The sequence below is a fragment of the Mirounga angustirostris genome, unplaced genomic scaffold, assembly GCF_029215605.1.
Source record: "Mirounga angustirostris isolate CCGP_5_RB_7025 unplaced genomic scaffold, mMirAng1.0.hap1 SCAF_1, whole genome shotgun sequence".
Lineage (NCBI taxonomy): Eukaryota > Metazoa > Chordata > Mammalia > Carnivora > Phocidae > Mirounga > Mirounga angustirostris.
In genome coordinates this window covers 102014740-102040432 of record NW_026991709.1, presented here as the reverse complement: position 1 = coordinate 102040432, position 25693 = coordinate 102014740, and the positions used below count along the sequence as shown (strand labels likewise).

The following is a 25693-nucleotide window of genomic DNA, read 5'->3' as shown; positions in this document are numbered from 1 at the left end:
ACACAAAACCTACTTTGTATTTTAACTAGGAGTGGCAGAGTCAAGATTCAAACTCATCTGTCTAACTTCAAGGCCAGTACCGTTACTTGTCATATTGTTCTGTTAATAAGGTATGGTGTCTGTCTTCTATGAGCTTATTATACACAATCAAGAATAAATCCAAGCTAAGGGCACCTGGCTGGCTCAGTCAGTGGAGCATGCGACTCTTGATCTCTGGGTTTTAAGTTTGATCCACACAGTGGGTATAGAGATTACTTAAAAAAATAAAATAAAATCTTCAGAAAAAAAAAAAGGAATAAATCCAGGCTAAATTAAAAATAAAACTACCATTTGATCCAGCAGTCCTACTACTGGGTATATATCCAAAGGGAATGAAATCACTACCTTGAAGAGGTATCTGCACTTCCATATTAATGGCAACATTATTCACAATAGTCAAAATGTGGAAACAACCTAAGCATCCATCAGTGGATTAATGGATGAATGGATAAAGAAAATGTGGTATGTATACACAATGAAGGCCACAAAAAAGGGAAATCCTGGTCTCTGTGACAACATGGATGAAATCAGAGGGCATTATGTTAAGTGAAATAAGTCAGACACAGAAAGACAAATATTCTGTGATTTCACTTTTATGGGGAATCTAAAACAGCCAAACTCACAGAAACAGAAAGTAGATTCGTGGTTAACAGAGGTTGGGGATGGGGTAAGGGGAAATGGGGAGACATTTGTAATAGGGCACAAACTTTCAATTATAAGATGAGTAAGTTCTGAGGATCTAATGTACACATGGTGACTATAGTTAATAATACTGTATTGCATAGTTGAATTTGCTAAGACAGTAAATCTTAAGCATTCTCATTAAAAAAAAAGGAAGGAGGATGTGTTAATTAACTCAATTATGGGAATCCTTTTACAATGTATATCAAATCATCACATTGTGCACTTTAATACATTACTATATATGTAATACATATTACAATTTTATTTGTCAATTATACCTTAGTAAAGCTGGGGGGAAAATAAATGCAGGCCAACATATAATACTTCTATATTAAGAAGGTTCTTTGAGGGGTACCTGGCTCAGTGGGTTAAGCATCTGACTCTGCTCAGGTCATAATCTCAGGGTCCTGAGATCAAGCCCTGCGTCAGGCTCTGCGCTCAGCAGGGAGTCTGCTTGAGATTCTCTCCCTCTCCCTCTGCTCCTCTCTACCCACCCCCCCAATAAATAAATAACATCTTAAAAAAAAAGAAGGTTCTTTGAAAAAACAAGCCATACAGAATAAATTAAGTGTAATAACAGAGATATAAGAAACATGCTGAGAGACTGGCAAAAAAAGTTTCTGATTTCAGGAAGATCTCAGCGGGGATCTTCAATGTTAAATGCTTGGTAGTAGTTTTTCCAAAGTTCCACAAAATTATTAAAACCACAAATATGCATCTTTTTAAAAAAATGCATCCTCTCTTACCATTTTCCCTATGTGGTTAAAAAAAATCTTCCCAATAATCTTAAAAGGAATCACTAACTTACGTCTATAGGAAATGTCTGAATAGAAAACGTCACCTGGTGGTCCAAAATATATCTCCCTTCTGGCCATTTCTCAATCTCCATCACTACCACAAGGCCACCACTGATTCTTACCTGGGTGGCTACATTCTCCACGCGGGAGAGGTCTAAAAATGACCATCAGCTCACTTCACTGCCCTGCCTTACAAACCTTTATTCGCTTCTTACCTCATTATGGTACCTTCTTCCTGTTTCTCCCACCTCACTCCCAGAACAGCCAAATTTGCTGTTTCTCCAGCTCAGAATATGTTTTCCTCAGGTCTTCAAATGTTCACAGCTTCATAGCCTTCAGGTCTCCAAGCAAATATGCACAGGCATTCATTCCCTGAATCCTTATCTAAATGAACCTCCTCATCCCCGCCACTCCCTACCCCCTCCCCCTTACCCCGCTTTATTATTTTACATAGAATTTATCATGACTTTAAAGCATATCATTTACTCATTTACTTATTGTCTCTTTCCCTCCCTAGAAGGTAAACTTCATGGGAGCAGGGACTTTGTTTGCTGTTGTATCCTAGAACAGATACAGGTACAGAACATAGTGATGTTCAGCTTTAGGACACAAATGGTATTTAAAAGGTATTTGTAGAATGAATGAATGAATGAATGAATGGTCTGAACCATAAAGTGAGGTCTTGTCAGGGCCTTAGGATATGTCTCAAGATGGAATATGGATCCAATAATGGAGAGATAATAGAATGGCAGATTTGGACCTAGCACACTCTCAGGGTCCTTGGGGGCAGTGTGCTGGACTGGAATGAACATAGACTCTGGAGCCACGACTAGGTGGGCATTCTGGTTCACCACTTTTTTTGGCTTTCAGGAAGTTTACTTCACCTTTCTGAGTCTCAGACTAGAATGAGACTTGAACAAGAAATAAACTTTTATTGTGTTAAAACCATGGACACTTGGAAGTTGTTACAGCCACCACTGTTTATTACCCTAAACTAGGACCATGCTTCTTGCTCCTCCCATGTGTCCCAACACACTCCTTTTCCCAGGCCTCTTTTCCTCATAAATCCCCTCTTCTCGGTCTTCCTACTCATTCTAGAACCCTCATTTGATTCACCCCAGAACAGGAAAGGAAAGGGGAATTTAATTTTTCCTCAACTTTTTATTTTGAAAATTTTCAAGTCTTCAGAAAACTTGAAAGAAAAGTAAAATTAAGACAGGTGTACTTTTCACCTAAATTCACCAGTTATAACAATTTTGCCATGTCTGGGCTCTTTCTCCATCTCTCCCTCTCTCTCTCTCTCCACACACACACACGCACACACACACATACACACACACGATTACAATCATCCTGATACTTCACACCTAAATACTTTATCATCTCTTTAGAATAGACATTCTCTCATATAAGAATACCATTATTACAAATTAAAGTTTAAGCATTAACTAAATATCATCTAATAGTCCATAATCAAATTTCCCCCCAAATAGAACTTATTTATAGAACTTATTTTATCCAAGATCTACTGCATTTGGTTATGTCACTTTTTTAGAGTATTTTCCCTGACTTTTGCTAGTTCTTCATGACCTAAAAATTTTTGAAGGCTCTAGGCCAGATCATTTAAAGAAATGTCCCACAGTCTGGGGGCACCTGGGTCGCTCAGTTGGTTAAGTACCCAACTCTTGGTTTCTTTGGCTCAGGTCATGATCTCAGGGTGGTGAGATCAAGCCCTGTGTTGGGCTCACGCTCAGGGCAAAGTTGGCTTGAGATTCTCTCCCTCTCTCCCCCATCCCTCCCCCTTCCCTAAAATAAATAAGTAAATAAATAAAATCTTAAAAAAAAAAAAAAGAATGCCCCACAGTCTGAATTTGTCTGATTGTTCCTTCACAATTAAGTTCAGGTTAAACACTTTTGGCAAGAATATTCCACAGCTCAATTAAAAAAAAAAAAAAAAGAATATTCCACAGCTGATGTACTTCCTGTTGTATCCCTTAAGAGACACAGAGTGTCAGTTTGTCCCATTATTGATGATGCTACATTTGATTACTTCTTTTATGATAGTATCCACTAGATTTCCCCAAGGTAAAAATATAACTTTCCCCTCTGTTCTTAATAAGTAATTTGATATGAGAAGTATATTTTGAGACTGTGTGAATATCCTGTTCCCCAAAGCCTTTCTTTTATTTTTCCATAGATGCTGACTTTTATTATTATTATTATTATTATTATTATTATTATTATTATTATTATGTTCAGTTAGCCAGCATGTAGATGCTCACTTTAGTTTTTTTTTATTATGTTATGTTAATCACCATACATTACATCATTAGTTTTTGATGTAGTGTTCCATGATTCATTGTTTGCGTATAACACCCAGTGCTCCATGCAGTACATGCCCTCTTTAATACCCATCACCAGGCTAACACATCCCCCCACCCCCCTCCCCTCTAGAACCCTCAGTTTGTTTCTCAGAGTCCATAGTCTCTCATGGTTTGTCTCTCCCTCCGATTTACCCCCCCTTCATTCTTCCCCTCCTGCTATCTTCTTCTTTTTTTCTTTTTTTAACATATAATGTATTATTTGCTTCAGAGGTACAGATCTGTGATTCAACAGTCTTGCACAATTCACAGCGCTCACCATAGCACATACCTTCCCCAATGTCTATCACCCAGCTACCCCATCCCTCCCACCCCCCACCACTCCAGCACCCCTCAGTTTGTTTCCTGAGATTAAGAATTCCTCATATCAGTGAGGTCATATGATACATGTCTTTCTCTGATTGACTTATTTCACTCAGCATAATACCCTCCAGTTCCATCCATATCGTTGCAAATGGCAAGATCTCATTCCTTTTGATGGCTGCATAATATTCCATTGTATATATATACCACATCTTTATCCATTCATCTGTCGATGGACATCTTGGCTCTTTCCACAGTGTGGCTATTGTGGACATTGCTGCTATAAACATTGGGGTGCACGTACCCCTTCGGATCCCTACATTTGTATCACCCCAAAGCCTTTCTCTTAATGCTTTTACCATCCATTGATGATCCTTTCCTGACTCAGTTATTACACTGGGAGGTGCAAAATGGTGATTTACCTTGCACATTAGCTGGCATTCCTACTGTAAAGAAGAGCTTTCTCTTTTATCCTCCATCTCCATAATATCTCTCTCTATTCACAGATACTTTTTAAATTCGAAGTTTTATAATCCAGTGCTACTCAAACTGAAGTCCCTGAATCAGCAACCTCAGCATCACCTGTAAGCTGTTTAGAAATGTAAATTGTCAAACTCCACCCAGACCTATTAATCAGAATATCTGGGGGGCAGAGGAAGTTCCTGTAATTTCTGTTGTTATTTACACTGTTATAATCCATTTCTCTTTATTATTCTTTTTTGATGCTTAACCTGTCCCAAATTTGCTCAGAAGACGACCCTTTAAGCTAGCTGCTGTGTTCCGTTGATATATGTCCCTATTAGCCTTTGAGTACTTCCTTGATTGGAAGAACATTGAGTCCCCTTGTACTTCCCCTACTTAGCTGCCTCAGACCTGGAATTAACTGTTTCTTAGGAGCCCTAGTTCCGTTCACTGGAGAATAGTATTTAGAAATCAAATAATGAAGTTAGCTGTCCTTATTGTTACTGCAGTATCATTGTTTATAGGCCCATTCAGTAGAAAAAGCAAGGAAATATATACGTTTCTAAAATACTGATACTTCCAAATTGAATCCGCACCATAGGATTTTTCCTTATCTTCCTCATTCCAGTTGTATCCCTTATCCTACAAAGAACTGGCTCCAAAAAGCATCAATAGATTTATGCATTTGCTCTGTGCTACAACACAACAAAATACTTTCAGAATCACTATACCATTATCACTACCTCTAATAAACCCACTCAGGAAAGTTCAAGACTTCTTTGTATTTCTTTCTATCCTCTACTTGGAGTCTAAGAAGAGCTAGGGAGCAGAGAGAATGGCTATTTAACAAATTTTAGTTTTTCATCAGAAATCAAGTTTGGAAAATAGGAAAATAAAACTCTCTATTAGCATTTTACCACATTTCCTTCCAGTCTTTCTTTTTCTTCAATATGTGTATACATTCAATAGATCTTTTTTGACCTATAATCACATTCGTATGTTATGTATCTTTATCATATTATTACGTATCTTTCAGAACCATCCTTTTTCAGTGTTACGTCATTTTCAATGAAGTAGATATACCATAGCTTAATCATTTCTCTACTATTGGTTTTTTAGGTTGCAGTCAATTTTTCATGTAACTAATTCAGCAACAAACATCTTTGTGTGTGTACTTCCCCTCCCCTGTATTTATTCCTTCATTTGGCAAATATTGACTGAATATCTAATAGATACCAGGCACTATATTAGGTGCTGGGTTTAGGATTTTTTCCTTAGGATAGTATTTCAAGGATGAACAGTTTTATGCCTCAATACATACTGTCAAATGGCTTTCTATAATGTCTGAATCAGGTTATTCTAAATGAATTCGTTAAAAAGAAAGAAAAAAGAGGTGTAAAAACTTTTAGTCATTAGATGACAGAAGACTACAGTATTATGTGTTGAAGACATCAAAATAAATAAATAAACTTGTAGATTTCAAATCTTTTATGACAGGAAAAAATTAATGTCAAAATTTATAGTAGCTTTTGCCTATGACTGAAAACCCAGATATAATAAAAGGAAATATTGATAAATTCAACCACATAAAAATGAAAGTTGTGGCAAACATAAACAAAATCAAGACAAATATCAAACAGGGAACTTATATTTGCATAGTATATAATAAAGGTGTTATGTTCTTAATATAAAATAATACAAATTTTTTTAAAAAACCCAAAAACTCTATAGAAAAATGTACAAAAGACATACAATTAACAATAAATGATATTCAAATGATCCTCAACAAATGAAAAAAACTTCAGCTTTGCTATCAAAGAAATGCAAATTAATACTACATTTAGATACCGTTTCTCATCTATCATGTTTGCAAAAAATATAGAAGTTTCATAACATATTCTATTGATTCTGTTGGTAAGACTGTGGAAACACAAAATGGTATGACTTCTGAGGAGAATTTGGCAATATCTAAGAAAGCTACATTCGCATTTACCTTTTAATGTAGCAATTCCACTGGCTGAAATTTTCCCTGAATATACAAAACCACAGATCTGAAACAACGTATGTGCAAGGCAAATGTTTGTAATAGCAAAATATTGGAAATAACCTAAATATTCTTCCATAGGAGACTGGTTAAAAAAAAAGTATATTCCCAGAGTGAAATACTACTAGGCTGAACTAAAGAATGAAAAAGAGGTGGAGCATCTGGGTGGCTCAGTTGGTTAGGTTTCTGCCTTTGGCTCAGGTTGCGATCCTGGAGTCCTGGGATCAAGCCCCACCTCCTGGTCCCTGCTCAGCAGGGAGTCTGCTTCTTCCTCTCCATTTGCCCCCCTCCCCCCAGCTCATGCTCACTCTCTCTCTCTCTCTCTCTCTCAATTAAATAAATTTTAAAAAAAGAATGAAAAAGAGGGATATGCCAACAGAAAACTAAAAGGATCAAGAGGCAATGACAGCCCAGAAGCAATATGTACACCTAAAGTCCAGATCTTGGTCTCTAAATATTACACCTCACTGAAAGGAACCACAGCTCCTTGGAGAAATGGCAGTTCAGATGTGGGGCAGGTAAAGTACAAGATGAGCCTGAAATATCTTGTGCAAGGGCACAAGAAAGAACTCAAAGGCTGATGGAAATAGGTCAAAGGTTACAGGAATGGCTTACAGAGACTCCCACGGGCCAAATCCGAGACAATTTGAGTATCAAAAAAGAATACAGATGGTAATGAATTATATCACATTGAGTAAATAAAAACAAAAACTGTAAGTTTATAATGATATTTATTAAAAATACAAGAAGACAAAAAGGAAACGGTGTAGGGTGGGGGAAAGCAAAGCTCTTTTATACAGAAAAATGTAGAGGATATGACAGAATTGGAAAGCCGCTATTTTGCAACTGCAAAGTAAGAACTAACCTTGGGTTTAACACTTAACCTATCTGTATAATAATATCACAAGGTGATTTCCTGAAATATCTTCTGGCTCTCTCTATGATCTAGGATTAACAGATTTTGAAATGGAAAGCCTTAATCAAATAAAGGAAAAGCTATGGGATCCTTACTTTGTTTTTTCCTTTCTCCTCAAAGCTGAAAATCACCAATGGACTAGGAGCAGATCCTCAGTTTCCTAACCCTGAATTATTTTCATCTTTTGTCATGTAGCTACAAGGTATATTGGAGTTACCTGTTAAAGAAGGCTTCATCATAAACAAAATAAAAAAACAAATGTCAAACTGGGGGTTAATATTTGCAATACATACCATAGATAAAAGTCTAATGTCCCTAATATAAACATATTGTTTGCATATTGTTATTTATATATTGCTAAAACAGTGGAGGAAAAAAAATCCTGTTTTGTCTGTTGGGCCAGATAGTGTCCCAACTCCACCCTAAAACATGGATTTTCTGAGGGCAGTAAAGCCTCCCAACATCTCCTTGATCTCCAAGAGGCTGGAGGGTAGAAGTCCATAATAAAGTTGCTCCAACTCGGGGTACAGTCTCCACAGCTCACACACCCATTTCATCCTGCCATGTCTTGTCAGTCCAGTGTATACCTGCTGACCTGGTATAAATGTTACTAGTACTCCCTTTCACTCTCAAAAGTGTCTAAGTTTGGACCATATATGGTTACCCTACTTCTAGAAGACCGCTGATGCTTCCGAGGAAAGATTTCATCTGGCTGATGCTGAAGAGTAAATGACAAGCTAAAGAGAAGAGCAAGAAAAGACCCAGAATGTGGTAAACAGAATAATGGTCTCCAAAGATATCCTTGTCTAATTCCTGGAATTGTGAATATGTTGGTTTACATGGCAAAAGGAAAAAGTGATTAAGTATGTTGAGATGGAAAGAGTATCCTGGATTGTCCAGGTGAGCCCAATCTAATTGCATGGATCCTTAGAACTGGAGAAATCTTCCTGGCTGAGCTCATAGTTAGGGGGGAGATGTGACTATAGAAGAATGCTCAGAGAGATGCAACATTGCTGGCTTTGAAGATGGAATAAGGGGACCTCAAACCAAGGAATATAGGCAGCCTATAGTGGCTGGAAAAAGGAAACAGATTCTCCCCTAGAGCCCCCATAAAGGAATACAGCCCTGCCAACACCTACAGAACTGTGGACTACATTAAAAACTAGGTGAGAAAGTGCACAGTTGGATAGGGTCCTGCATGTGTGATGGGCAGACTGCAGCTGAGACATCTACACTTTGACTTCACCTTTTTCTGGGAAAGATCTGCAATTCTCTGCTTCAGCCCTTTTGCTCAACACTGTTTCTCCTTTGTGTGGAGATGGCCTGGGACCCAGCTAGAAAGCAAAACTGGTCCTGATGTGAGAAACAAAGGCAGAAGGAAACGTAGATAAAATTAAATGTCTTTATACCCTGCATCCCAATGACAAATACTTGAGGCAGGCAGAGGGAAGCTCCCAACTATCTTAACGTTAATACCCTGCTAGAGGGAAAAACAACATTAGTTGGACAACAGCCAAGGCCTCAGTATCTTGTGAGTCTTCTTTAGCATATGAAAATCCTTTTGGCACTTCCCTTACCTTTACTTCCCAACCCCAAAGTATATAATCAGTTGCTCTTCACAATCCTGGGGCAGTAGCTCTTTAAAACCACCTGTTTGCACTCAAGACATCTCAAGAATTCTTTCTTGGCTGTGGGCTCCAGACTCCAACAACGTTACTCCAAAAACACATTAGTCCCTGCTCTGGGGTGGACGGACAGACTCAACATTGGTAAGGAGGCTGTAAGGGACGCTACATGCACCACCTCAAAACATTCCATGAGTAAGATATGTTTGTGTTCCTTTTCTAGTGAAGAGAAGGATTGGATTATCTAGAATACAGCTCTGCTCTGTAATCTTGTGCAAATTCCTCTCCAAGCCTTTGGTCTTTTGACTTTGAAAGGTGACTACTACCTACTCCGAGGGTCATGAGGATGCGGGAGTGGTGGCAGGGCCAGAGAGCCGAGAGGAGCCCAAAGCAAAGACAGCGCACTCACCATGAATGCAGGACCCAGACCTGCCTTCACACCTGCCGGGGGCCCATGAACCAGAGTAGGGGCGAGCCGCAGGGCGAGACCACACCACAGCAGACGCCCTCCGCACACCTGCAGCGGCCCGGACCAAAGCAGGAAAACTAGTCAAGGCTGGAGGCCAGCGCAGCGCACTGACGTCACCCCCTTCTCCGCTTCCACTGTGCGCTGACGTCAACCCTCCGGCGTTCTCTCTGCAAGGATGTTGCAAGCTGGTTGGCCGGAGCCGCAGGCAGATGTTGGGAATGGTTGGGCTTGCGCGGTGTCAGTGTGCAGGGACCGAGGGCGCTGACCTCCTTAAAGGGACATATCTGGACCAAGGGGACGCCGTCTGATGGATGCACTGACACCGTATGCCTAGGGCTTGGGTAGTTCCCCAGAGCAATGTAGGAGGGGTAATAAAAGAACATGACCACGAATCCAAACTTCATTGAAGTGTTGCATACGCGTGCTGCCTGTACTCCTCTTTTGCTATTCACTCTTTAACCCATTTTACCTGTTAAAGATTGGTTATTTTTAAATAGTAAGATCGCACAAATATGTTTGTGTGCAAACATACAAATGTAAAATGAACGCGTGTCAAGGAGTTCCTTAATGAGGAACCTGTAGGACGTTACAAAGAATCCTAAGAACCACATAAATAGGCTGAAAAGTATTCTGAAATGAATTGACACTTCTCCTTCTACTTCCCCTCAATCCAATGGGTCAGCAAATTCTATTGACTCAACTTCCAAAATTGGATAAATCTCTCCATTTTCAATCATAGTCTGAGCTGAAACCATCTGTGGATTGGACTACTACTGCCTTCCAGTTGGCCTCACCCCCCAAATCCATTCTCTACCCAACTTCCAAAGTGATTTTATAAAACAAACGACCACAAAAAGTATAATCTAGATTATGTTGATTCCTTTCTCAAAGTCTACCAATGGCTTCTCCCTTACTTGGAGATTTAAATTCACACTCCTTATGCCTGTTTACAAAGAATTACTTGATCTATGTGTGGCTCTTCACCTACCTCATCTACCACTTTTGTCTCACCACTGTGTCTCAGGCCCCTCTGCTTGGAACGCTCTTACCCCTGAATTTTGCATTGTCTTCATCTTCAGATCTCAGTTTGACTATTGTCTATTCAGCGAGCCCCCGCCCCCTCCATTCTTTAAAGTTGTTACTCAATCATCCTATTTAAAATTTTAAATCTCTGTAGATCATGATTACTTTGATATATGACTTACCCATTAATTTGTTGACAATCTCCCCACCCCCAGTTAAAACGAAAGTATGTAAATTCAGGGAGAAAAGCCGTGATCTGCAGTTTACCACTGTATTCTCCGCTAGTAGAACACTTAATGAATACAGCATGTTATTCATCCCCTAGTTGCAGCTTTATCATTTAAATTGAGTGGTTAATTGTCATAACAAAAGGTATAGTAATTTAAAACAAGTGTTTCTGGAGATATGTTTACAAAATATATCTGGTTATTGTACATGAAAAATACTTTGAATTAAAGAAAAAAAGGAGTAAAAGAATATGTTCTGTGCTTAATTTCCAAAGGATATTATCCAAGATTTTCTTTTCAAGGATGCTAGCAGTCTTTTTTTTTTTTTAATTAAGTCATTTGTAATCTAGAAGAATTTTGGGTTGATAATCCAATCTAAGGTTCTTGGAATAAAATATTAAAAAACTCACTTTTTTAGCAGACATTATTTGCTTCTCTCTTTGAGCAGGCTGTATGTTGGATGCTGGAGGATTCCAAATAAGACCTGAGGGGTGGTGACATTTGAGTTTCGTCTTTCAGTATGAGTGAAGTGAGAATATGAGTAGATGAAAAGGAGAGAAACTGGCACTTTAGTCAGAGGTGTACATTCAGAACATGTTTTGGAGGACAGAATATAAGTGAAATTAACTGGAAGGGTAGACAGGAGCCAAACCATCAAGGGTCATAAATTGAGTTTTGATCTTATTCCATGTGGGAAGCCAACAGATTTTAAACTGAATTGTGACATGGTCCTCTGTTGTTAGTGTTGTTATAATAGATAAGTTGCAACTAATTGGGCAACATTATTTCTGTAAGAAAACCAAAATAAACCTTACTTAATCAAAATCAGTTTTGGTACTAGTGGGTGATTCAGAAGAAAAGAAGTTTCTAGTAAATCTTAGAATTGTACACTAGAGCTAAATGAGATATACAAAAAGATTTATTTCTCAGCAGTTATTTATAGGGCACTAATCATGACTCAGGCACATGGGCGAGGTGGTGGTGGTGGGGGACCTCTAAGCTAATTTCAGTATGTCAAAAGACCCTAACAGGAAATTGTGCATTTCACCTCAACAAGGCTGAATAGGGTTGAAACTGCTTAAACGCATAAAGTTGAACAAAAATAAAAATGGCTGCACTAATACTTCAGTGAAGCTTGGTTTTAAACTAAGTGACCTTTTTCCTCTTTTCCGTAAAGCTCCCTTCCTCCCTCTTAGCCTTTTGTTTCAGGATCCTAGTACCACCCTGAAGACATGACCAAGGATCTGGCAGCAATACACAATTCCTGTCAAAACCGGCTAGACTGTATTTTCCTATACCCACTGTCCCCTCCCCCACCCTGCCAGCCCATTCCTCCCAGTGGGCTTGCTGTTAAGAAGGCCTTAGCCTGCAGCAGACTCCTTCACCCCGCAAAGCAGTAAAGCTACTGTTCCTCTTTATCCCAAACTCTGTCTTACCATTGCTTTTGGCTCCAAAGCACAAGGCTGGTTTTCAACAGGATGATTACAATTTCATGTTTATTTGCTTTGGTTTGGAATTTATAGGAATTCATATGGCAACACTGATAATCTTAGGTGGATCAAAAGCTCTGATGGGATAATATAGGTATCTGGTTTCTTAAAAGAGAAAATAAACTAAAATTTAAAGTAGTTTGATCAGTAAAATTATTCAGAATGTGTATGAAGGGACGGGGAATATGTAGGAGAGAAAAGTAATGAAATTCAGATCCCACCTCTACACAGTCTCTTTTACATAGAAGCCAAACCTGCTTCTTCTCACCTGTTTTCCAGCTCAGTGATGGCTCTACCATTCATTCACCTACAAACCCCAGAAGCCTGGGCATCATTCTCAATGCCTGCCTCAATTTATTCCTTCTGTTTAATCACACACCTCAAACTGTTGACTCTACCTCTGAAACTCTTGAAAAATTTTACTGTCTTTATTCATACAATTATGGCCTTGCTTGGTGTTTATAAGAAACACTCTTCCTTTACCACATTATGGCTTTTTCCTTTGTTTTGCAGAATAGGTAGAATTAACTGTAAATGGACTGTTGAGCAAACGGAGGTCTGTGTTCAAAAAGATAAATTATGATAATGTAATAGGGAAGAAAACGTCATATTTGTCCAATTCTTATAAGGTGTCCTTCTATATCTAAGGGTCACACTTGCTATTTAGTTTTTTAGGAGAAAAGAGGGAGGGATGTATCTTTCAGTGTCCTGAAAGAGCTAGAAAGTTGTGATTGGTTATCATAATTGAATCTGCCTAAAGTGATACAAGCAGGTGTGATTGGACATCACCACAGGCTCACCATTCCTGCCTCAAAAAACGTTATAATGTGGTCAGATCACTTCCCTCCTGGGCAGTTGGGCCTGGTGGTGTCCATGCAGAAATGCAAGTAATAATTATTGCTTAGCATTGTCTTGGATAGCGATGGGGTACAGGACACACCACGCCAAAATATGGTACATTAGCATATTAAATATTTTAAATTGAAGTAGTCTGAGAAAACAGCAGAAGCAGGAAAGTCACTTTGACACCCCACTCACCTTTTCTTTCCTAAAATGGGTCATAAAGCCCTCATAAGAGAAGTCCCTCCCTCTACCCAGAAAGGAGCATTTTTATCTCTAAAGACAAAGGGACACAGAGAAGAATCTGACTGAAGAGGTCTTGCTAAGTTTCCTATAGTTTACTACATTTACCTCACACTCTGACCTATCATATTTCTTCATGACTACCCACTCTTCATCAGCCTAGCATAAAATTACTCAAATACTCAGAATTAACCCTCTCTTTGGATCTTCATTTTCTTATGAAGACTCCTACGTCATATAAAACTATGTTAAATACATGTGAATGCTTTTCTCCTGTTAATCTGTCTTTGTAGGTTTCATTTTCATATCCAGCTAGGAACCAATGTGGGTCAATGAAAACTTTTTCCTCGACTACAATGAGTAATAAAAGTAAAGTTTAAAAACCCCTAACACTTTCAGCTTATTCCATGTCCTGCAACTACCATCTCTTTGCAATTAAAAAAATCAGAGAAAACCTAGCTTAGTCAAAATAAGTCAATCACTTACACCAGTTAGAATGGCAAAAATTGACAAGGCAAGAAACAACAAATGTTGGCGAGGTTGTGGAGAAAAGGGAACCCTCTTACACTGTTGGTGGGAATGCAAGTTGGTACAGCCACTTTGGAAAACAGTGTGGTGGTGTTTCAAAAAATTAAAAATAGGGCTACCCTATGACCCAGCAATTGCACTACTGGGTATTTATCCCAAAGACACAGATTAGTGAAAAGAAGGGCCATATGCACCCCAATGTTCATAGCAGCAATGTCCGCAATAGACAAGCTGGGGAAAGAGCTGAGATGCCCTTCAACAGATGAATGGATAAAGAAGACATGGTCCATATATACAATGGAATATTACTCAGCCGTCAGAAAGGATGAATATCCAACTTTTACATCAACATGGATGCGACTGGAGGAGATTATGCTAAGTGAAATAAGTCAAGCAGAGAAAGTCAATTATCATATGGTTTCACTTATTTGTGGAACATAAGGAATAGCATGGAGGACATTAGGAGAAGGAAGGGAAAAATGAAGGGGGGAAAATCGGAGGGAGAGATGAACCAAGAGAGACTATGGACTCTGAGAAACAAACTGAGGGTTTTAGAGGGGAGGGGGGTGGGAGGATGGGTTAGCCTGGTGGTGGGTATTGAGGAGGGCACGTATACACAAACAATGAATCATGGAACTAATGGACATCAAAACGACACTGGGGTAGCAATCCTTATATCAGACAAACTAGATTTTATTTTTTTTCAAGGCTTTATTTATTTAAGAAAGAGAGAGTGAGAGAGAGAGCACAAGCAGGGGGAGTGACAGGCAGAGGGAGAAGCAGACTCCCCGCTCAGCGAGGAGGCCAACATGGGACTCGATCCCAGGACCCTAGAATCATGACCTGAGCTGAAGGCAGACGCTTAACCAACTGAGCCACCCAGGTGCCCAAGACAAACTAGATTTTAAACCGAAGACTGTAATAAGAGATGAAGAAGGATGCTATATCATAATAAAAGGGTTTATCCAACAGGAAGATCTAACAATTGTAAATATTTATGCCCCTAACATGGGAGCAGCCAACTATATAAGCCAATTAATAACAAAATCAAAGAAACACATTGACAACAATACAATAATAGTAGGGAACTTTAACACCCCACTCACAGCAATGGACAAATTGTCTAAGCAAAAAAATCAACAAGGAAACAAGGGCTTTGAATGACACACTGGACCATATATTCAGATATATTCAGATATATTCAGAACATTCTACCCTAAAGGAACAGAATACACAATCTTCTCAAGTGCATATGGGGCATTCTCCAGAACTGATCACATACTGGGTCATAAATCAGGTCTCAACCAATACAAAAAGATTGAGATTATACCATGCAATTTTCAGACTGCAATGCTTTAAAACTTGAACTCAATCACAAGAAAAAATTTGGAAGGAACACAAGGTTAAAGAGCATCCTACTAAAGAATGAATGGGCCAACCAGGAAATTAAAGAAGAATTTAAAAATTCTTGAAAGAAAAATGAAAATGAAAACATGGTAGTTCAGAACCTTTGTGACGCAGCAAAGGCAGTCCTAAGAGGGAAGTATACAGCAATACAGGCCTTTCTCAAGAAACAAGAAAAGTCTCAAATACACAACCTAACCTTGCACCTAAAGGAACTGGAAAAAGAACAACAAATAAAGCCTAAATCCAGCAGGAAAAGAGAAGTAATAAAGATTCGAACAGACATCAATGATAAAGAAATTAAAAAAAAAAAAAAAAAAACAGAACAGATCAACGAAATTAGGAGCTGGTTCTTTGAAAGACTTGGTAAGATTGATAAACCCCTAGCCAGACTTATCAGAAAGAAAAGAGAAAGGACCCAAATAAATAAAATCATGAATGAAAGAGGAGAGATCACAACCAACACCAAAGAAATACAAACAATTATAATAGAATATTATGAGCAATTATATGCCAACAAATTAAGCAATCTGAAAGAAATGGATGCACTCCTAGAAACATATAAACTACCAAAACTGAAACAGGAAGACATAGGAAACCTGAACAGACCCATCACCAGCACAGAAACTGAAGTAGTAATCAAAAATCTCCCAAGAAACAAGAGTCCAGGGCTGGATGGCCTCCCAGCAGAATTCTTCCAAACATTTAAAGAAGGATTACTACCTATTCTTCTGAAACTGTTTCTAAAAATAGGAATGGAAGGAACATTTCCAAACTCATTCCATGAGGCCAGCATTACCTTGATCCCAAAACTAGACAAAGACCGCACCAAAAAGGGGAATTACAAACCAATATCCCTGATGAACATGGATGCAAAAATCCTCACCAAGATACTAGCTAATAGTGTCCAACAGTACATTAAAAGGATTATTCACCATGACTAAGTGGGATTTATTCCTGGCTGCAAGAGTAGTTCAACACCTGCAAATGTAATACACCACATTAATAAAAGAAAGGACAAGAACCATATTATCCTCTCAACAGATGCAGGAAAAGCATTTGACATAATACAGCATCTTTTCTTGATAAAAACTCTCCGTAGTGTAGGGATAGAAGGAACATACCTTAATATCATAAAAGCCATCTATGAAAAACACACAGCGAATGTCATCCTCAATGGAGAAAAACTGAGAGCTTTTCCTCTAAGATCAGGAACACGACAGGGATGTCCACTCTCACCACTGTTGTTCACATAGCACTAGAAGTCCTAGCCTCAGCAGTCAGACAACAAAAAGAAATAAAAGTATTCAAATCAGCAAAGAAGAAGTCAAACTTTCACTCTTTGCAGATGACATGATACACTATGTAGAAAACCCAAAAGACGCCACCAAAAACTAGAGTTGTTAGAACTCATACAGGAACTCAGCAACATCACAGGATATAAAATCAATGCACAGAAGTCAGCTACATTTCTATACACTAACAATGAGGCAGAAAAAAGAGAAATCAAGGAATTAATCCCACTTACAATTGCACCAAAACCCATAAGATACCTAGGAGAAAACCTAACCAAAGAGGTAAAGAATCTGTATTCTGAAAACTATAGGACACTTTTGAAAGAAATTGAGGAAGACACAAAGAAATGGAAAGACATTCCATGCTTATGGATTGGAAGAACAAATATTATTAAAATGTCTGTGCTACCCAAAGTAATCTACACATCAATGCAATCCCTATCGAAATACCACCAGCATTTTTCATAGAGCTGGAACATACAATCCTAAAATTTGTGTGGAACCAGAAAAGACCCCGAATAGCTAAAGGAGTGTTGAAAAAGAAAACCAAAGCTGGAGGCATCACAGTTCCAGACTTCACGCTCTATTACAAAGCTGTAATCATCAAGACAGTATGGTACTGGCACAAAAATAGACACATAGATCAATGGAACAGAACAGAAAACCCAGAAATAGACCCTCAACTCTCGAGTCAACTAATCTTCGACAAAGCAGGAAAGAATATCCAATGGGAAAAAGACAATCTCTTCAACAAGTGGTGTTGGGAAAACTGAACATCAACATACAGAACAATGAAACTTTCTTACACCATACACCAAAATAAGTTCAAAGTGGTTGAAAGACCTAAAGGTGAGACCTAAAACCATAAAAGTCCTAGAGGCGACCACAGGCAGTAACTTCTTTGACATCGACCATAGCAACTTCATACTAGATATGTCTTCTGAGGCAAGGGAAACCAAAGCAAAAGTAAACTATTGGTACTTCATTAAAATAAAAAGCTTCTGCACAGTGAAGGAAACAATCAACAATTCTGAAAGGCAACCTATGGAATGGAGAAGATACTTGCAAATGACATATCTGATAAAGTGTTAGTATTCAAAATATATAAAGAGCTTGTAAAATGGAACACCCCAAAACCAAATAATCCAGTTAAAAAATGGGCAGAAGATATGAATAGACATTTTTCCAAAGAAGACATGCACATGGCTAACAGACACATGAGAAGATGCTCAACATCACTCATCATCAGGGAAATGCAAATCAAAACCCCAATGAGATATCACCCATACCTGTCAGAATGGCTAAAATTAACAACTCAGGAAACAACCGATTTTGGTGAGGATACAGAGAAAGGGGAACCCTCTTACACTGTTGGTGGGAATGCAAACTGGTGCAGCCACTGTGGAAAACAGTATGGAGGTTCCTCAAAAAGTTAAAAATAGAGCTACCCTACCACCCAGCAATTGCACTATTCGTCATTTATCCGAAGAATACAAACAGTAATCTGAAGGGGCATCTGCACCCCAATGTTTATAGCAGCAATGTCCACAAAAGCCAAAATATGGAATGAGCCCAGATGTCCATCTACTGATGAATAGATAAAGAAGAGGTGGTATCTATATACAATGGAGTATTACTCAGTCACCAAAAAGAATGAAATCTTGCTATTTGCAACGATGTGGATGGAACTAGAGGGTATTATGCCAAGTGACATAAGTAAGTCAGAGAAAGACAAACACCATATGATTTCACTCATATGTGGAATTTAAGAAACAAAACAGATGCATCTAGGGGAAAGGACGGAAAAATAAAATATGACGAAACAGAGAGGGAGACAAACCATAAGAGACTCTTAACTACAGGAAACAAACTGAGGGTTGCTGGAGAGGAGGTGGGTGGGGGGATGGGCTAACGGGGTGATGGGCATTAAGGAGGGCATGTGATGTAATGAGCACTGTGTGTTGTATGCAACTGATGAATCACTAAATTCTACCTCTGAAAATAATAATACAGTGTATTTTAATTAAATTGAATTTAAATAAAACATTTTAAAAACCACAAATTTTATAGGTAGTGAATTGCACACACCAATGCAAAACTAGAACTCCTCTCTTCATTTTGAATAATAATAAAAAGCCATACCAGAAGTATCAAGTTTTTTAAAAAGATTTTATTTATTTGATAGAGAGAGCACAGGCCAAGGGAGGGGCAGAGGGAGAGGGAGAAGCAGGCTCCCTGTTGAGCAGGGAGCCCAATGCAAGGCTCGATCCCAGGACCAGGAGATCATGACCTGAATCGAGTCAGATGCTTAACTGACTGAGCCACCCAGGTGCCCAGTATCAGATTATCTTTTAACAAATATAAACTATACACTATAGACAAAGAATTAAGTATCTTGACTTAATATTTAGGAAAATATGTGCAAGACTTTGGCAAAAAAAAGATTACTGAGTGTTCTATCTTGTGCATCTCTCCAAGTTATCTCCTCCTTTGATTTTCCTTGATCTATTTATAACTTTGTAAATGGGAGATAACTGAAAACAATGCAAATGACTCTTGGCCATAAATGTGCAAACAAATTTTGTGCAGCGGAGGGGCAATTGATTTTTCTCCCCACCTTGGTATAAAAAGCCAGTTTTGCATTTATATGTCAATTCATTTCAGCAATCCAAACAACTATTTAGCTCTCACTTTGAATTCTCCTTCAAGCCAATTATAATACCTTGCTGGTTTCCCCATCTGCTAATAAAATAACGAAATAAAGCCTTTGACACATGTTCATCTTATATTTGTATGAGAATGATGATTTTTACCTTTAAACATATATATCCTTTAGCAAATACATTTTGAAAGATAAATCAGTTCACTGATACTTGATCAGTTCATGCTAGGATATATTCTCAATCATCTCAGGAGCATTTTTGGTTGGTTGTTTGTTTTTAGCAATTCCAAAGCAAGGCATTTCTTTACATATACTTTTGGTAGTATCTCTTGCTAGCAGAAAAAAACTGTAATGACCAACAAGGTAAAATCTGAGGCATTGTTTGCCATTGGGAAGCCTGGCAAAATAATTAGATGAAAAGGGTGAGGGAAGACCAGGAGAAAGAGCATGATAATGGATATCTTTTTTACAGTAGAATAAAGTATAACCCTTGCATGAAATCCTTGCAGATAGATGGACAAGACTTTTAGCACCATGAACCAATCCACAGCTTTCATCTTAGGTACTTCTAACCCAGTACGAGGACCAATTCTTGGGGAAGAAGGAAGGAAGGAAAGAAATGGGGAGGAAAAGCCTTTCACCCCTTCCCCTAGATGTCAGCATACCACTTCTGTTCTGTTTTACCCCTTCCAGACATTTCCTCTTTAAAACATCTCCTTCCCATGAGTCCTGTCTCTGTGATGCCATAAGGGAGGAAAAAGTTTTCTTCAAGCCTCTCAGTGTCCCTGGCTGGGTCTGAAAATTAAACTGGCAAAGCCAGATTAACTGGAGAAAAGCATGCACATTTATTGAATTTTTACATACACATGAGAGCCTTCACAAGAGAATGAAGACCACAGTCAGTGACCAGAGCAGAGAGCTTTTGTATCTTTTAGACAAAAAAACAAAACAAACAAAAAAACCCCCCAAATTTGTGAAGAATTGCCAAGACAAAGGGGCTTGGGCTAGGGGTGGTAAATAGTGTAGAATTAACTAGGAAGATAGGGTGAGTTTAACAAGGTTTGTTTGTACAGATTTCTTGGCTCCAAATTCCCACCGCCGTAATAAGTATGTCTTTCCTCCTCCTGGCACGGGGAGGGTACCTTTCACATGTGAGTTTTATGACCTATTTCAAGGAAGAAGTTTTATGACCTATTTCAAGGGAGGTGGGAGGTCAGAGTGACCCTCTTGCATTTAGTGTTTTTTTTTAAATTTCCTTCAGCTGAAGGTATTTTAAGATGCTGACGTGCCATATTTGGGAGTAGTGTGTCCTGAACCCCATCAATGCCTTAACTGTGTGTAGGGACTATGCGGAGAGGCAATATGAGAAGTATCTCAAAAAGAGCACAGATGGGGAGCAGCGATTTGGGTGGTGGGTAGCTCTGGGCTGCATCCTGCAGGAAGTGAGGAGCTGGGAGAAGAGAAATAACCACAGAGGCATCCGGTAAGGTAGGTGTGTGAATCTCTCTGAATACTAAGTAAGACTTCAGCAAGCTCTCCAATGAGGGCCCTTTAAGGCTGCACACTTTCTCCCCACTCTCGGTACCCAAACCCTCTAGCTGCCTCCTCAGGTGCCTCCTCAGAGCAGTCCCAGGGGTAGAAGGCAAATGTATGCAAAGGTCCTCAGCACCAATTGGGACAAGGGTGTTGAAGGGTGAGTGGAGAGGGGGTGCGTGAGTACAGATATATGATCTGACAACAATATCAGCAGGTTCCTCACACCACATTTGGGAATTTGGTGAAGGCAGTGGCTTTCTCCAGTACCTGGGCTGCCCTCATAGCTCCCAGAGTCCGGAAGGGCTCTCCCCTCAATCCCTAATGCAAGTGTGGGTGCCAGAAGTACCTCTGTCCCTAAATGATCTGTCGTTGTGTTCACTGTTGGGCACAGCCCTGTGCTTCTACCAGTCACAGCTGCTGTTTCCATTCCAGACACAAATAACTGGAGTAACCTTTACTTATTAATATTTATTATATACTGCAATATTTCTGTATCTATGATCTTCAGTTTTCCAAATAACTCTGCAGGGCAGCTATTATTAAAAACTGGGGCTTGAACAGCATAAGCAGATAATTAAGAGCCTTGCTAAATTTGAGAATGGGCTGGATCCTACAGAGCATAAGGAACCACAGTCGTGTCTTCTGCACAGGCCTGGGTCTTCCTCTGGCCCCTCAGTGTACCCTCTGAATGTCCTGCTCCCATCTCCAGCAGAGGCCCCCACAGGAAGAGATACCACCTTCCCCCTCCCCGTGTGAATGTCCTTCCTGAGTCCTGGCCTGGGAGAAGGCCATGTCCAGGCTTGTGCCAGGGAAATATTAAACCACATTAAACCCTGATGAATGTGGTTGTAGCTTGTCTGGTTTTAACCGGAATTAGTCATGCTTACTAACCAAATCCAGGGGTCCCTGCAAACAGCAGGTTTAGTCCACCACCCACTTGCTGGGCACTGGTGAGGCACCAGTGAAGGCTCAAGACATTTTCTGCATTCAAGGAATACGCAGTTTAGAGTACGGAGTAGCACGGAAGAGGGAGGGAGGAGACGCAGGCCTTGTCCTTGGAAAACTTATGATGTATCAGGAAAGAGAGGCTCCTGTTGCAGTTGGTTTCCAAACCCTGTCCATCCTTTAAGGCCCAAGTGGAATCCCAGTGACTGGAGAACCTCTGCAGGTGTTCCAGCCCCAAATAATCTCTTCCCACTCCAACCTCCTCTAAGAACATAGGGTCTGCTCTTTTAACGGAGCCCTCTTCACGCACCACTTTGTGTCAGCCTTAGTTTAGCTACTTAGAACAGTGCCCACACTATTTACCTATTAAATACTATTAGTAAATATCATTATTACTAGTGACATTAATAACTATCAGCTATCATCACCATCATCATCTTTAGTATTACATGGCTTATATCTCTCCCTTGATTGGCAGCTCCATTAATTTTGCCCTGAGTCACGAGGAAAAGATGGTGGTGGTAGGGTTCTCTGTAATAGTCCCCCTGCCATCTGCATTCCAGGACCCACACTGGAGGTCCAGTATCAAGCCCTCAAAATCTATATCCCAAAGGCCCAGGGATCCTGGCCCAGGGCTTCAACTTTGTGCACATTAAGAGCCATGTCATGTGGTAACAAGTCTAGTACCTGCAGGGCTGTGCTAGCAAAAAAAAAAAAAGAGGTTGTTGGCCCAGTACAAATCCTCTTAAAGAGAAATTGTGAGGCGCCTGGGTGGCTCAGTTGGTTAAGAGAAATTGTGATGCTGATGATCCATGAGTGAAGACAAAGTGACATCCAGTCAGCATCCCCATTTCCTGTCAAAGAGAGAAATAGATTCTCTGAGCAGAAACGGCATAGCTAGGGGCGCCTGGGTGGCTCAGTCGTTAAGCTTCTGCCTTTGGCTGATGTCATGATCCCAGGGTCCTGGGATCGTGCCCCGCATTGGGCTCTCTGCTTAGGGGGGAACCTGGTTCTCCCTCTCCCACTGCTGCTCCCCACCACTCGTGATCTCTCTCTCATGCTCTCTCTCAAATAAATAAATAAAATCTTAAAAAAAGAAAAATGGTAGAGCCAGACCTACTTTTTCCAGAGGGGGATGTTACGTTTCCTTACATCATTCAGATTTCTGGCTGTGGACAAAGCAAACAGACCTGTAGAGGATATGAGGCTTCTTTTCCAGGATTTCTTACTTTGTCTGACAGAAAGACTCTGGGAGGGACCCATTCTTTGTCCTTTAATGTCCTTCCTTGAGTACTCCTCCACCCAGCCTGATAGTGGTCCTTGTGGAACCCAAAGCACACAGAGGCCTTTTAACTCTGAGGCCCATGTCTCATGATCAAGCATCTGCTCCATCTTCCCCAGGTCTGCACATGATCCTCAGGGCTGCACAGGGTTCTTGCTCTGGCCAGGCACCACTTCCATGCCACACCTCCTAGGCCACAGCATGCATCTGGAACATCCACGGAGCTTCGCTTGTTGCCATCACTTCTCTTTGAGACAAAGGTCAAAAGAGGAAGAGAGGCAAGCAGCCAGAGCTGACTCTGCACATCTGAAGGTGAGGCTGACCACCTCTATATCCTCTCTCCCTCCCCCTGGGCCCAGGTGGGGGTGCCCCCTCCATGATGTCGAGATGAGGTTCTCCATTTTCATTTTTACCTTTCAGCCCTGGACCTGCTTATTAGCTTGGTGCTCTCTCTCTCTCCATATATATATATATATACTGCCTTATGAATCTCATACCTTTTATTACAGGGAGTCTTGATCAAAAACTTAGAAGGGTAAAGGAAAAATATTTTTCCTCCCTTTCAAGTACAGAGAACACAGGCTTTGGAATCATTCGGTCTTTCTAACCCTGCCTCCATTCTGTCCTCTACAATTCATTCTTTACAGTACTTTTTTTTCTTTTATGACATTTGTCGTATATCAAAATGTATTTTGTTTTACTATTATTTACTTTTTTGCTTGTTTATTCATTGCAATCTTTAGTCTCACTAGTTTCGGGCAGGGGCCGTGTACACCCAAACCCTAGCACAGAAGGCGTTTGGTAAATATTGGTTGGAAGAAATGAACGTACCACATGGAATCTTTTGTTTTGATCACATTGGAAAACAAAAGAATGCAATGCTCCTTTCGCTTAAGTAAGTGTTGGGTTATTAATGATGGAACTAGTTGAAAATTCAACAGCAGACTGCTAGTATTGGCCAATATAATGAATTCCCTATTTTCTGTACCAGATCCAAATACATATAATTAGATTCCTTAGTACAATCATATAATCTTGCAAGGAAAGTGAGCACAGGTTACATTTAAGAAAATTATATGATAATACATGCACATAATAAAAATTCAAACACCACAGAAGTATGGATAGGAAAAGTAGGAGTCTCCTTCAACGCTACCCGCTCCAGTCCCACTTGTTATCTTTTAAACTTTTTTGTAAGTATGCGTAGTAATTTTACATAAATAGAGCTATGATCTACATCTTGTTCATTATTTGACATTTCACTATCACCTTTCCACTTCGGTATATTTAACTCTGTCTGCTGGTTGCCTAGTATGGATATTCCATAAATTATTTAAGCAGTCTCTTGCTGATAGTTTTGGTGCTTCTGATTTTTTGATCTTAGAACAATGCTGCAATAAGTATGCATAAAAATCTTGTATTTGCTTATACTTTTGTAGAATATATCTCTAGAGGTAACATCATTGGATCAAAATATATGGGCATATGAAATTTTGACAGACACCACCAAATTGCTTTCCAAAAATACTGTATCTCCAAAAATCATTTATTATAACTGATAAGGCATGATCGATGATACAGATGATGTACCCATCAACTGTATTTGATAGCCCCTTAGCTACATTTTTACCAATATTGAATTTTAGCACTATTTTCCAACTTTTCCATTTGTAAGGGTAAAAAATTTACATTTCATTGTTATATTTTTTTATTTTCCGAACGACTAGTGAAAGTGAGCATCTTTTATAAAGCCTCCTGGCCGTTCACCCTTTATCATATATGAATTACCTGTGCATGTCCTCAGGAGGCAGATATCCCCATCCTCCTGTAGCCAATGGGGCTGAGAGTTTGAGAGCATATGTAAAATGTCCAGAATCATTTGTCTGATACCTACCCACTCATGCTTCCAAAAGCCGGGAGGTTTGGCTTGGGAATACTTTACATGGCTGTCAAGGGTGGGCTTTAGCCAACAAATCCAAGCTGGGGAAGAGAAAAGACCTATAGGTTGGGATTTAAGAGTTGGATTACTCTTGGGGCACCTGGGTGGCTCAGTAGGTTAAGCTTCCGACTCTTGGTTTCAGTGTGGGTTATGATCTCAGAGTCCTGGGATCGAGTGTCATGTCAGGCTCCACGCTGAGCAGGGAATCTGCTTCTCTGCCTCTCTCCCCCCTCTCCCTTCACCCCTCCCGCCACTTGCCCTCTCCCTCTCAAATAAATACATCTTTAAAAAAAAAAAAAAGAGGGACGCCTGAGTGGCTCAATCGTTAAGCGTCTGCCTTTGGCTCAGGTCACGATCCTAAGGTCCTGGGATCAGCCCCGCATCGGGCTCCCTGCTCGGCAGAAGCCTGCTTCTCCCTCTCCCACCCCCTTTGCTTGTGTTCCCTCTCTCGCTTTGTCTCTGTCAAATAAATAAAATCTTAAAAAAAAAAAGGTGAGATTACTGTCTACCTAAAAGTGGTAAGGACTCCTATCACTGGTGGAAAGTGGGACAGTAACAA

The 25693-nt window shown here is 39.8% G+C and overlaps 1 protein-coding gene across 1 annotated transcript in view; it reads left to right on the top strand.

Moving 5' to 3' along the window:
• The window catches only part of PPM1L (protein phosphatase, Mg2+/Mn2+ dependent 1L), a 448415-nt gene that overhangs the window by 80267 nt on the left and 342455 nt on the right, over window positions 1-25693 (top strand). The window lies entirely within an intron of this gene.